Source organism: Plutella xylostella, chromosome 13 (assembly GCF_932276165.1).
Source record: "Plutella xylostella chromosome 13, ilPluXylo3.1, whole genome shotgun sequence".
NCBI lineage: Eukaryota > Metazoa > Arthropoda > Insecta > Lepidoptera > Plutellidae > Plutella > Plutella xylostella.
Window position 1 is genome coordinate 3,466,235 of NC_063993.1, and position 14,707 is coordinate 3,480,941.

Genomic DNA, 14,707 nt, shown 5'->3' on the forward strand with positions numbered 1-14,707 from the left:
TCAATGGGCGCGTTCTAACACTGAAAATTCTGCACTATCATGTTCGCGCACCGGCCGAGTCTCGCAGTATATTGCCGATTTCATGAATTTTTTCAACGCATACCAATTTAACGACTGTAAAAATTGTAACGACAACATTTTAGACGTACTTATCACTAACAAGGAATGTTCCCTGACAGGCTCACAAAATCATCTCTGCCCACCAGATAAACTACACCCTCCACTCTCCGCCACCGTAACTTTTAAGACTTCCTACACGCCTCTGAAACGAAAATTTATATCTAAACTAAATTTTCACAAAGCAAACTATGACCTTATTAATCGCGATATTACCAACACAAACTGGGATGATATTTTGTCACCACTAAAAGCAGACGCAGCCCTCACAGCTTTTTACAAAAAAATTCATAGCATTATAATACAGCACTGTCCTATGTCTTCACCCAAAAACTCCAATTACCCATTTTGGTTTTCTCCAGCCTTAATCCACATTTTTAATAACAAAAAAAAGGCATGGGTAAAATGGAAAAAATACAATAATTTATTTGATTATGAAATATTCTCACTTTATAGATCACGTTTTAAATCTGAGGCCCGTAAATGTTACTCAAAATATATAGAATCGGTCGAAGATAATGTATTCAAGAACAGTAAATATTTTTGGACATATATAAATAATCGCAAAAAAAAACCGGGAATTCCCTCCTCTATGTGCTATAAAAACACTACCGCTAATGATCCCACAAATATTTGTAACCTATTTTCCGATTTCTTCCACTCCGTCTATGAACCGTCCACGCTATTGGGTGATAATTTTATTCCGGTACCTGACTACGCCCCTCACGATTTATTTATCAGTGATATACACATCAGTTCCCATAAAATATGTAGGGCACTGTCCTCAGTTGACCCCACCAAAGGCCCCGGCTCTGATGGAATTCCTCCTGTTTTTCTTAAGAACACCGCTAAGGATATATACAAACCCCTTTCATTAATTTTCAATAAATGTATGTCGGAAGGAACATTTCCTACAGCGTGGAAACACGCCAACATAATTCCCGTACACAAAAGTGGGCCTAAAAACAACGTAGAAAAATACCGTCCTATCTCGTTGCTACCAGCTTTGTCGAAGGTCTTCGAGAGATTAGTGCATGATGAAATTTACCCTTCGCTCCATAGAATAATTTTGCCTGAGCAACACGGTTTCACAAAAAATAGATCAACCACTACAAACCTCATGGTCTTCACAAATTTCGTATTTCAAAATCTCGATGACAGAACCCAAACGGATGCAGTCTACACTGACTTTCAGAAGGCCTTCGACAAAGTTGACCACGAGCTGCTCCTACATAAAATTGCGTTCAACGGCATTCGGGGTAATTTACTTAGGTGGATGGTATCCTATATTTCTAACAGAACTCAAACAGTAGTTATCTGCGGTCATCAGTCCAATACTATCCGAGTTACCTCCGGTGTCCCTCAGGGGTCTATACTGGGGCCTCTACTCTTTATTCTTTTCATTAACGATATTAACACTTGTTTTAGAAACTCAAAATTTTTACTCTACGCTGACGACTTAAAAGCATTTAAAAGCATAAATTCACAAAATGATTGCCTACTATTCCAAGAAGATCTCGATCGACTTACAGAATACTGCAATAATAATAAACTACATCTTAGCCTTCCAAAATGCAACTTTATAAATTTTACAAAAAAAAGGAAAATTACGCAATTTCAATACATGTTATGTCATTCACCACTTAATAAAGTAGACGCCCTGAGGGACCTGGGAGTCATTCTCGATTCTAAATTACATTTAGATCAACATATTGATAGTATTGTGAGTAAGGCATATAAAATGTATGGGCTAGTCATGAGGTCAACCACAGACTTTTCACGTCCTGAAACACTTATCCACCTCTATAAAAGCATAATCCGCCCACAGCTTGAGTATGCGGTACCAATCTGGAATCCCATATATAAAAAATATAGTGACGCAATTGAAAGTGTTCAACGCAAGTACCTCCGTTCAGTACACTTCCGAGTTCATCGTAACCGCAACCACCTCTCTTACACCGAGTTACTGGACGAATATGGCCTCATTCCACTAGATTCAAGGCGACTTATCTTGGAAGCCGTAACGCTGTACCGACTTTGTCATAGCCACTTTGATTGCACAGACCTATCTAATAAGCTGTATTATGTTGTACCTAGAACAGTGGTGCGGCGGGAGGCGCGCGCATACCGCATGTTCGCGACGAGCCTGCGTCACACGAACGCCGGCCGGCGCGCGCCTCTCTGCCGCATCGCTGATTCCTACAATAAGCACTTTGAGCATATTGATATGTTTTCAAAATTTGCAGATTTTAAAAACAATATACACAAAGTTTTCAGAAATTAACTAGATAATTAAAATTAATTTGTTATTATGTTTGGATTACTACATATTTGCATTAACTATACCATATTTGCACAATATTAGCAACAGGTTGCTTCCTAAATCATTACAGAAATATCTTCTTTTTTTTTCTCGTAAACATCACTTTACTTCCACTATCAAATCACCAATCATCGCACTTCTAGATTTTGAACTGTAATAACAATACTATGTTAACATACTTGTAGACAATGTTGTGGGATGTATATTAACATAATTATATTTAATCTAAGTCTACTTAGTAAGTTTTAATGTACATCTGTTTATTGTCTCAAATAAATAAAAATAAAATAAAATAAAAATAAAATCTTTTGTTGATACCTACATACAGAAAGAATACAATTAGCTCGAGTCTACTCTTACTTCATCTTGCCTCTCACCGTAAATTATTAAATTAGAGAAGGTTTTTTTGATTGATTTTTTGGTTCATGTCATTTTTGCTTCCAATGAGTGCAGAAAATAATAAGTAATAATATTAAATGTATTAAAATATATTGGTTTTCAAAATTACGTATAAATTAACAACTCTTCTCAGATTTTTCAAAGTGAATCCAGAGTCTGATGATAACAGAATTGATTGGGAGCTAACGCGTGTGAATTTGCCGCTAGGGGCGCTGGTGTTGACTCAGGTCAAGTGACATTTTACTTTTCATATAATTTGTTTGGCGGGCTTCGTGATAAATTATATTTTCGTTCATTTCCCTGTTGAAAAGTGATCTCTTCGCGAAATTATCGCAAATATGGATTATTTATCGATGAATGTGCAGTTGTGCACGCTTTGAAAGCTGAATTAAGGAAAATAGGTGCATAAATAAGCGGTCTCAAAGAGCAGCTAATTCAGAGGTTAGTTTGTTTACTGTTTACAAACTTATTTTTTACGAAATGTATGCTTGTTTGCTTAGATAACAGCTATGTTTTTTCTTTTTACAGACACCAAGACTATGACCGTAACAGTAACTTGGTTGAAAACGTAGAGGACAGCATCATACAACAAAATGATTCAGTGTATACTGTTGAGTGGCCTTCAGAAACTTTGTATAGCAGTGTGAACACTAAAAATGAAACTCCAGATCTAGATATTGTCACCAATGAGTAACTACTTTGGAATTTATGCACAGTGTACGGTGGCCTGCGCCTAAAAGTATACAGGCGGAGTTTTTAAAATAGCGATCCCTGATGATGAAGGGACCAGCTACATCTGTTATAAATCCGGGGACGTGTTGTGTGTGATGTGTGTAGCAGTGGTGTTTATGTGGATGTGCTTGAGCAGCATGTGAGCTTGAGATCGCTATTTTAAAATCTCCGCCTGTATACTTTTAGGCGCAGGCCATCGTACATACCATCGCTCTAACGGTGAATGAAAACATCGTGATAAAACCTGCATATCTAGATTTTCGAACCCACAAACCTGCAGAGGACCAGCGTGGTAGGAAATGGTCCAAGCTTAGGAGTGGAGTTTAGACCTTAAGGCGATAAGCACAAAGGCTCCATTCGAGTGAGCTAGGTGCAGGTACTGACACCCTCACAAATAATAGAATACTTAGTATACTATACTACCATTATTTAGTTTCAACTAACAACTCAACCAGCATTAATTGCGTGGATTACTAATGTGTTATATTTTTTGTATAGCAGTTTGTTTAAACGGAAAGGATAAATAAAAGTTAAATCAGTGTGTAACTCTTTTATTTTTATTGTATTTATTAAATGCCTAATCCTTATTTACATTATGTTCTTTCTGAAATTGGTTATAATGATTTTCACAAACACGAGATTGTCGGATAATAATTATTTCACAAGCCACTGTTTTAGAACAGTTTTATCACTTGGTAACATATGTCCTCCTTTTCTTTCCGAACATAACGGATCTGCACAACATTGCGGGATAGTAACTCGATATGACGATAGTTATTTTATAATTAATAGGCTTATAAGATTCAAGATTTTAAAACTTTATTTCGCGCCAATTTGATAAAGTCGCCTTTGATAAGTTTGACAGCTATGGTACCTCTTGACCGCAGTCGACAGTGGCGCCAACTGGTGAGCAAAAAAACGGTAGTCCCCAAATATTCAGGAGTTTGCAAAAAGGGTATTTTTTTCCGCAAGTTTTGAAATAAAATTCTGATTTCATTTTCGGGCTTAGAATATACCATGATGCACAATTGCACATGTAGGTTTCGGCTTAGTAAGTATACCCTTTTTGCAACACCCTGTATTTAACATAACTAATAAGATATTTTGACTATATTTAGGACTTTTTATATGGTAGCCAATAAAACAAAACCCAAAAAAATGGCCCCCTTATACATACCTACATGTTAATAAAAACCGAAGGGTCAAGGGGGTCGCGAAATATTTTTTAATACCAGGGGGGTCGCGTCATGAAAAAGGTTGAAAAACACTGAACTAGAGTGTTGGCGAGAACAGAGTGGTTGTAATGCTCAAATGGGAGAGGCATATACAATACAATCTATCTAAAAAGTCATGAAAACGAAAAATTATCAAAATGCGATTTTTTTAAAATTAAATTATCCATACAAACTTTGTTGGTAACGTGACTTTTTAGTATGGAGATGACATTTTTTTCGCGAATTTTGCAATTCTGATTTCATTTTCGGGCTTAGATATAACATGCTGCACATGTAGGTTTCGGCATAGTATACCCTTTTTGCAACACCCTTTAGATGGTTTGTATGTATATAATAACAAGTTACTAGCACTGGACGATTACGGGCTGATGATGATAACAGCTGCATCAAATGTGACATAAACCAAACATATCTTCCTCTTCTCTACTCCACGGGGTGTAGGCCTTGCATGGAGTACTTATGTAGTGTGTACGGTAGGTTTTTATATTTATAAGTATATAACAAGTAAGAAAATAGGGTGAATTAACGATACACCCTCGTGGTGCATCCTGGACAATCCTTAGTTTTACGAATCCATTCACCACTCGCCAAGACAAAGAAGAAGAATTAAAAACATGATTGTGTCCTTGTTTTTATCAAGTCATAATTTGAATTTACGTAACAAATTCATAAGTTCTGCTGCTACAGTTTTTCATAACATGAAAAGTTTTTTTATACTTACAGAGCTGCCTTCTTGCATACCATTTTTAAAATTTTGCCATCGTTTGTCAAGATGACGATTTCTACAAAAGATTTCAAATCCTGGTTTTTCAAAGCATTTTCAGGCAACTCTTCTTGTATTTCATGAGCATAACCCAAAACTTATGTAACAAATTGCAGTTTTTTTTCCAAAATAAAAGATTTGCAGCCGAAAGCGGAACTAAGTAAACATTATTTGCGAAGGATGTATGTAGAGCTTCCAGCATATTCTGACCTTTACAAAAAGTTGAATGTGATCGCAAAGTGTTCTGTTCGTTGGGGGTCTGAAAGGACTGGTCTGAAACAATAACACGGATTAACATTCAACACGTATGGTCGGTGTGGGTAGTGAATGTCTCGAGTCGCCGCTGCAGTGGCCAGCCACAGTCCGCCCCGCACACGCGCGCTTTCCGAACGCACGCGGCCGCAAGGTACGCACGCTTCCCGCCAAATTCAAATCTCGAACGTTGCGTTCGAATACCACTCTCTTTTAAATAATTTATTTTCATTTAATTACGCTTATGGCAACAAGCCGCAGTCGGGCGTAACGCCCTGAAATGTACCCAGTGGTCAGTGTCCGGATTGCAACGCGGCCGTTGACACCGATTTATAGAATAGATCTAGCAAATTTGCGAATGCAACTTATATTTTTGGCGGGATGTGTGTGTAATTAGGTTTCTTTTCGACAGTGACGGTGAAGTGTTTTTTCATAAGTGTCCTATTGGAACGATGGTGGACTCTACATAATATATATTTTAGTGATTTTATTGTAAGTTGAAGCCGAATTACAACTTTTAAAAAGGTATGTCAGAATTGGAAATAGTCTTCTAAATTAACTATGTACATATACAGACGTACCTATTTGTATGATATTTATAATGTTTACAAGTAAACAATATTACAATTTATTTACAGCTACTTACTAGTTGTTTTCACTTTCGTTTCGACCATGAATATTGCAGCGATTACGTGCAACGTTTTTGCGGCAGAACTTTTGCACAAGCGAGCGGTTTCTCAAATGGCTAATTACAGTCGGTTCTGATTTATTAATCTCAATATAATTTTAAGCACGTCCACATATAAACTTTGAGGAAAGTTGAGTGGTTTACACACTAATGACCTTCTCGTAGCCACATTTAATTTCTCTTGTCATGTTTGACGTGAAAACGAAATTATGCTCTTAAAAGCAAGTTGGGAAGTTGTCTTTACTTTATCTTAGGTAACAATTAAAGGATATTTTTAGGGAAGCTTTAAGTTTATTTTTAGGACGACGACCTCTTCTTAAATTTAATATCAATAATAATAATTCATGTATTTTAAATTCAAATTTAATAAGGCAAAACACAATAGTACAAACCTCTCAAGTCTGCACTAAACTAATGCGGAGTTTTTAATGTACTTATACAAATTGACTTCCAACTGCTATATTTCGGTTCCTATGTGAATATTATCACTTGTTTCGTAGAGAAACAACGATGTTTTTAAACTGGAAGCTGATTTCATGTATAAAAACCAATCAATCAAGATTAAAAATACACCTTTGAAACGTCTTTTGTTCATTCGGTTTGTTTATTACATGAAAAACTACTTATATTACTGAGAGTAAAATAATGTGTGTAAGGATGTAGTAAATTAATATTTATGACTACTATGCATTTATAAAAAAAAACGAGTTTGGTTCAACCAAGTAGAAAGTGACATTGGTGAATGCTTCGGGCGAATGAACTTTTTCATATCACATTACTTGAAGTAATTTTTTCCGCACTTTTTTTTTTCAAGTCTATTTTTATTGTGTTATCAATTTGTGTTTACTGCTTTTATGTTCATAATTACTATTGTCACTTTTATTTACACTTTTTTATACACATAGGGTCGACATCGACATTCAGTTGGATAATGAAAATGAACTTTCAGTATTTAATTGTTTAATACATACAATAATAATCAATTCATCAAAAACGAACTATCAAAATAATAAAACACATTAAAAAAATATTTTTGCCTGCAATAACAAGTCGTCGTCTATTCAATTCATACGATAATTGTGAGATTATCAAAAATACATTACCTATGTTGAATGTGAAAATATGTCTGAATAGAGAAAGTCACAAATTTTATGTTGTGGGCATACATGCACATACTCAGTATATTTTTTATAAGATTATAAATAAAGTAAAAACTTCTATACCGGGCGAGTTTTGATGGTCCTGTGAAAACTTTTATATTGCCTATAGGAAAATTACAATGTAGCATAACAATGGTGTTGTAATAAATATTCCACATCGGCCCATTCCATAACTAGTCTAAAAAAAAATATATCGTTTATAAAAAGTAATGCCATAAAAAAATTCAATAAAAGGAATTTTCATACAAAAGACATCAACGCGCGCGCGAACTTCTTTTTGTAATTCCATTTTTAGGGTTCCGTAGCCAAAATGGCAAAAACGGAACCCTTATAGTTTCGTCATGTCCGTCTGTCCGTCTGTCCGTCTGTCCGTCTGTCACAGCCGATTTACTCGGAAACTATAAGTACTACAGTGATGAAATTTGATGGGAATATGTGTTGTATGAACCGCTACAAAAATATGACACTAAATAGTAAAAAAAAGAATTGGGGGTGGGGCCCCCCATACATGTAACTGAGGGATGAAATTTTTTTTTTCGATGTACATACCCGTGTGGGGTATCAATGGAAAGGTCTTTTAAAATGATATAAAGTTTTCTAAAAAACATTTTTCTTAAAGTGAACGGTTTTTGAGATATCAGCTCTCAAAGTCGTAAAAAGTATGTCCCCCCCCCTCTATTTTTATAACTACGGGGTATAAAATTCTAAAAAAAATAGAGGTGATGCATGCTAATTAACTCTTTCAACGATTTTTGGTTTGATCAAAGTATCTCTTATAGTTTTTGAGATAGGTTGATTTAACTGTAATTTTGCTGCTACGGAACCCTTTGTGCGCGAGCCCGACTCGCACTTGGCCGGTTTTTTACATAAACTGTGCTAGCTTAACTGTTCATTCTCTACAACATTTGAAAAAAAAGTGTTAAAATAATTATGATGACTGATATTAAAACTTCGTGATTCTGTCTAATTCATATATATTTTGTTATGTTAAGATTTATGACATTTAGCGATGAGCTTATCATTAATTACTTTCAGGATCATCTAGCTGAAGGTTGATTTTAGATTGTTTGAAAATGATCTGCCATTGAGTTCAGAACTACACTTAATTATATAATACCACCTTGTAGGAAACATAGTTAGGGAATGTTGAAAAAACTGGTTTAAAAGCTTTGACTTCCGTTGTAGCTATTAAATCACATAATCGATAACTAAACATAAACCATATTAAATGTTCCTGTAGTTTGAAAAATACATAGATTATGAAAATCAATTAGGTATGTTTATTTATTCAGTGCGTACGATCTACATTACCGAGATATATTTTTTACTGTAAAATTAGATATATAACTTACTTACAAAAAAAGAATGGTCTTCAGACTCCAGCCGGAGGGCCTCCCACGTAGCCGTTTGCCTGTTCGTTGTCTCTAGGTTTCCAGAAAACTCATCTAGAAACAATGGCTGCTTATAAGAACATCTCATTTACCTATTTTTAATGTTTTAATTTGAAAGTACAGTTAGTTGTAGTACAACTTATTTAGTGCTTTAGCTTATCAGAGCGCCGTGAAAGTGAGAACATACAGTGTGCCTTCCTTTTAAGACAAATTGTCGGATGTGGTGTACTAACAGGAAAAGAAAGGGGGACATCTCTAAAACACTTAAGCATTAAATAACAAGAAGCAACTTGAGTTAGGTACTTAAAATTTTGTTACATAAATTTAAGCATGCTTTAAACATTATCTATACTACCACAAGATATTGCAGGCGTTTGACAGAGCTAAACACCTTTTAAATACTGTCTAAGTTTTTGTGGTAAGGCCCTATGTGTTGTCTTATACATTATGTTTAAGTTTTTACTCAGATACCTAAATTTATGGATTTACAGTACCTATTCAGACTTACAAGTTAGATCTTACAAAAATAATGTTATTTGTCGCTCCTTCTTTTCAATAAATAGCGAATTGCTGAAAATCCCTAAACCAGTGGGCTTTATGCCCTAACATTAGATCTTTTATTACTCGTCATATTCAGATCTAATATGTTCAAGGTCTGTGTCTATCAATGAAGGATGTTGTTTATTCTTGCAATAGAGCTTAATTACAAAGTTTTATCTCAAGCCTCAATCAAAGGAAATTCATATAAGTACCAGGTGAGTAAATGCCTGAAAAATCGGCCAAGGTGGAGATATGGCATGTTAGACAAAGATTATCTTGACTATAATTATTCAGCAAATTTTCTATATACCTAATGGATAATTCAAAAAGAACCCTAAACGTAAATTTTAATAAATCATCAACTAATTCTATATTCTATCATTCAATCATTTTAATTTTCATTCACCATCATCTTATATATAGGCTACATGAGACTCATAAGCATAACTCCATCATCGTTTTGCACTATACTCGTGGGTACAACCACTACCAACTACCACTTTCTTAGGGCCTTTCTGGGTGGCGTCCCACGCTTCGTTGACCTGGATATCTATACACAAATACTCATCTACCTCAATCTTAAAATTTATAATTCTTAAAAGGTTGATTGGAAGAAATTGCATTTAGGCGCTAAGCACGCCGTGCATGTTAATTTTAATGTCTGTACCTATTATTTGTAAATATTTTTGTGTTGTATGTCATACAGTGTATAAATAAATATGTAAATGTTTACAGATTATTTTGTCACAAATACCTAGTTGAAAATAATTAGTAATTATAAATGGCGAATTGCATGATGATTGACGTAAAGTGGAGACTGGGACAGGTTCAATTACCCCTTCGTGGCGTGCACGCACGATCATTTTTGTATATAATATTATTATGTACTTGTAACGTACAGTCAGCAAAATAGATATGTGTACCACCCCAGCGCAAACAGTCTGATCTTGAGACTCATCGGTGGAATGGAATATAGATGAATCAAATAAAAAATAATTGAAACAGACAAACCATCCATAAATACTTCAGTATCTTTATGTCGTAAAATGAAAGTGTTTGCTCTGGGGTGGTCAATGTAGTTCTTTTGCTGACTGAATATAGATAAATACGGTTTAGGGTGGACTGTAGAGGTGTTTTATATAATATGAGTACACATATCGGTCTGTCAGAGTCGAGGCGAATGTTAGTAGCAGTACCATTTCAAAAATTAATAAAATTATTAAACTTAATAATTAATAAATAGTAAAATCATCTAGTAAGTATATTACTTAAAAAAAAATCAAACTAATGCCCAAAGGTCGTCAACACGTAGTTATTACGTAAAAACAAATAGAGTAAATCTATTTTGTTTACGGTCACGCAATTTGTATTGAATACAATTAATTTCCTTTAGGAAATCGCGTTGAAAGTAAAAGTCGGTATGTAGGCCTCACCCGCCCGCGAACCTGTTATAAACGTACCATTGTCCAAAAAGGATCTTGTTTATTTGATTGCAAAAAGTTTTCGAAAAAGATTTTCTAAGTGCGTGAAAGCACAGACCAAACCATTGATCTTAACTGAGAGAAGGTAAGTATCACAAACAGTAAAAAACTGCACCTGTATACACTTTATTTATACTATGATATAGTCATAGTCTACAAAGTTAATGTATCGGTACTTCGGTACTTATGCCTACTGAGACTTATAAACAGTATATCACGAATAAATAAATATATCTTTCACTTTCAATTGTTTTCATCGCATCATGTCATTGGCCTCATTAGTCCAGCAATTAACGATTGATGAATATTTAATACTGACAACTCTCGATTTTAGCTCTACTATCATATAGAAAAAGACATAAGGTTCATTGTTGTATACAGACTTCAACGTCAAAGCTTGACTCAGTGGCTACCGATACAGAGGAGAAAGTGATATAAAACGATTATTTTACAACATAAGAGACCGCTCTGTCGTGTGGCAAAATAATCAATTTGTATTACTGCAAATGGAAGTTTTCACAGTTAATATTAGTTTGAAGGTAATGCGTTTGAAATAATCTTAAGTCATTTATAAAGATAGTTCTAATACTATTATAAACTCTTAGATGTTAGTAGATGGCCCTGGTCCTCTAGAATTTTCTGTGCATACTGCATATCCCCTTATAAGATAAACTGTGTTCCTAATCTCGTGCCGTGTCCCTCCACGCTGGTCAACTACATGTTACATGGGTGTTATAGGTACACTAAATCTGTAGGTTTCGTCACAATGTTTTCCTTCCCCCCAAGAGCCATGGTATAAATTTTACTTATTGATACTTGTCACGGTCGGGGTTTGAACCCGGACTTTGCATCTGAGATGCAGCGCTACACCGCCCTGTTTTGTTTTGATTATTATACAACATAATTTCCAAATGATACCTACCCTTGTTTTCCTTCTATACCTAAACTTGATATATTTGATATCACTCTTTGCTAAAATATCAATGTAAGCTATAACAACTGCGTTGACTTTACTGTAATACATATGTTTATTTCTAGTCCATTTCCATGATAAACGACTTGGTAGTTAAGAGCTAAATACCTGAAAGTATTTAAAAAGTCAACGATCTAAGCTTCGTAATAAAACTTTCTTAGTGCCTAAGTTGGAATGAACGGGCGCCACCCGTGCTAAGTGTTAGTCGTAGATTGCATCTCGACTCGCTGCAAGTTAAGTAACTGTCTTACTTTTACTGCCACTGAGAGAAACGAGTCTATGACCACGTGTTTACGGAACTAAATTGATACAGTTCGAGTTTTAATTACTTATTTATATTTTTCATAGTAAAACGATACTTAGTATCAACCTATAATTTTTCATTAAACCGCTAGAATCACTTGAAATCAAACTAAATATAAATCTATTGTGGTCAGGTGCGATATCATGTATTCGACAACAAAAATATTATGTTAATAGAACTAACCCTAGGTTGCAACTATGACTAACCCTTATCCCTACTGCCTTCAAAAAACCAATACGCGTTGCAGCACCAGCGATCATCAAATACAGCTCATCAGCAATTAGAAGTCACCTACAAATTAACTGCCCGTGTTACGTCACGCGGTGGTCAGGGTCTATAAACCATGTGGGTGGACGCAGGCAAGTTGAAAGCCTTTTGCAAGCGCGTGCCGATGTTTGATGCACTAGGCTCGTCACCAAAGTGTTTAAAATAGTGCATGTATGTATATATGTATATAGGCTGTTTTTTTTTTTAAATTATTGTATTTGTACACCATCTTCTTAGCATAGGATCCGATCGGGTGATCGAAGCATAGGATCCTCAATATCCATGACAGCATCAGAATTAATATTTGACAACTTTTATCAAACTATTGAAAAACCTTCCCTTAATAACATAGAAATGACACAAAATATATAATTTTACAATTGTGTTAATTGTGCGTAAAAGTACAAAAATGCCTTAACAAATCATGGATATAATAAATGGATTATGATGCCTCAAAGTATCAGGAATACGATAGAACCGGAAGGAAGGTTATGTTTAAAGACAAAACTAACCTATAATTAGATTGTCATATAATGTCGGTGCTCTAAATGTCTTCTTATTCTATCAGTTCGTATTGGAAAGGAGTTACTTTCTGCGAGGATGAAAGTATAAGTTTGATACTGAGTGAAAGTACGTACGTGTCGGGTGTACGCAATTTATTGATATGAAATATTATGTGGTCGACAAGTTGGAAAATTTGCAGGCTAAACGGTTAGTTATACGTTCCATTGGCGTTTATCCGTTGATAGATATTTACACAAACATCTCTATCTGATGCCAAAAAATCTTTCATTTTACAGTACTTCAGTCGGTACCCACTTATCATATGATATTGGATGACATCAAAGTAATAAAATTAATGTACTGATCCAATGAGGTAGCTACAAAAAAAAAACTATTTTTGGAGCACATTCTATTTCCCCATACAAAAGGATTAAACGCGGTGTCTGAGCTTGAAATATTCTAAAATTGCAGTAACATTCTCAAGTTTCCGACAATGCTTTGTTGATATTATTGCACTGTTAATCTGTATTGTTATGCTCGCTTTATTCAATATTCGTGCAAGGGCATTAGTCGACCACCACTCAGTGTGACCCTTTTAGACAAAGCGCACAAGCGTACAATTATTTCAAATAAATCTCTATATTTTGACATTAGTGCTTACTTAGGTCTTCGGTATTATGTTTCATAGTATACGTATTCATCTGGAGTTTTGACTAAACATCTTGTTACAATACTTTTCGTGGCTCCACAGTACCCTATCTCATCTCTGTGGCCCCGTGCAGCAATCACTTACAATTTGCCATAATAACGTAATGTATAAGATTGCACACTTATGTAGGATTGGAATATCATGCAAGGTATCAAATATCATCCATCGACCCTCAATTCATCGTTTGTAGCGGTTGTAGTTCACTTGAACTCAATGTGGTTAGAGTTGATAGTTTTTTTTAAACATTATATTTTTAATATCTTGTATAAATGTAATAAACCATTTATTATTTTATAACACTCATGTAATTCAACCCACCTACAGGGCGTCGCCTATTCAAGATTGTATTTATGTATAAATCAAAGTCTCAAACTCTTAAAATATTGTATCCTAACATCCGAATCTTATTACTCCATAGCTAACTCTATTCTTAGAAGATAAATAAGAAAGCTACTCTTATGAGTAAAAGTTGGCTAAATAGGCAATTTGCGAGTCCACAAGTACCCTTCGGCCAGTCATTGACCGCACACTGCAACATTGCACAGAAATCTTAAGCCCGATTCACACAATGTTTAGTGCGAGTGTAAACTGGACGTAGTTACGCAGAAAGGCCTCAATCCACAACTTTGTCAAAATTGAGTTATATACTAGAACATGCTATTTAATGTAGGGTCTATCTGTCAAGAAAACAAACACAGTGAAAAACCAACTACAACATACTTTTTTGATGTGGGGGACCAACCCACATTGTATGAAACACACATTTTTTAGTTTCACATAAAGGACTCAAACTGTTTGAGTCCTTTTACAGAAACGCATTTCCTATGAAACCATGAAAAATTTAGTTTTACATAAAAGACTCAAGCGCT

General features: G+C 35.0%; 1 protein-coding gene across 1 annotated transcript in view; it reads left to right on the forward strand.

Moving 5' to 3' along the window:
* The first annotated feature begins 5,845 nt into the window (after nt 1-5,845).
* The window catches only part of LOC105394426 (mucin-5AC), a 64,822-nt gene continuing 55,960 nt past the window's right edge, over nt 5,846-14,707 (forward strand). Inside the window, exons 1-2 of the mRNA XM_048624811.1 lie at nt 5,846-5,975; nt 6,234-6,343. The gene's annotated coding sequence lies outside the window, so the exon portion shown is untranslated. The remainder of the gene's footprint in view (nt 5,976-6,233; nt 6,344-14,707) is intronic.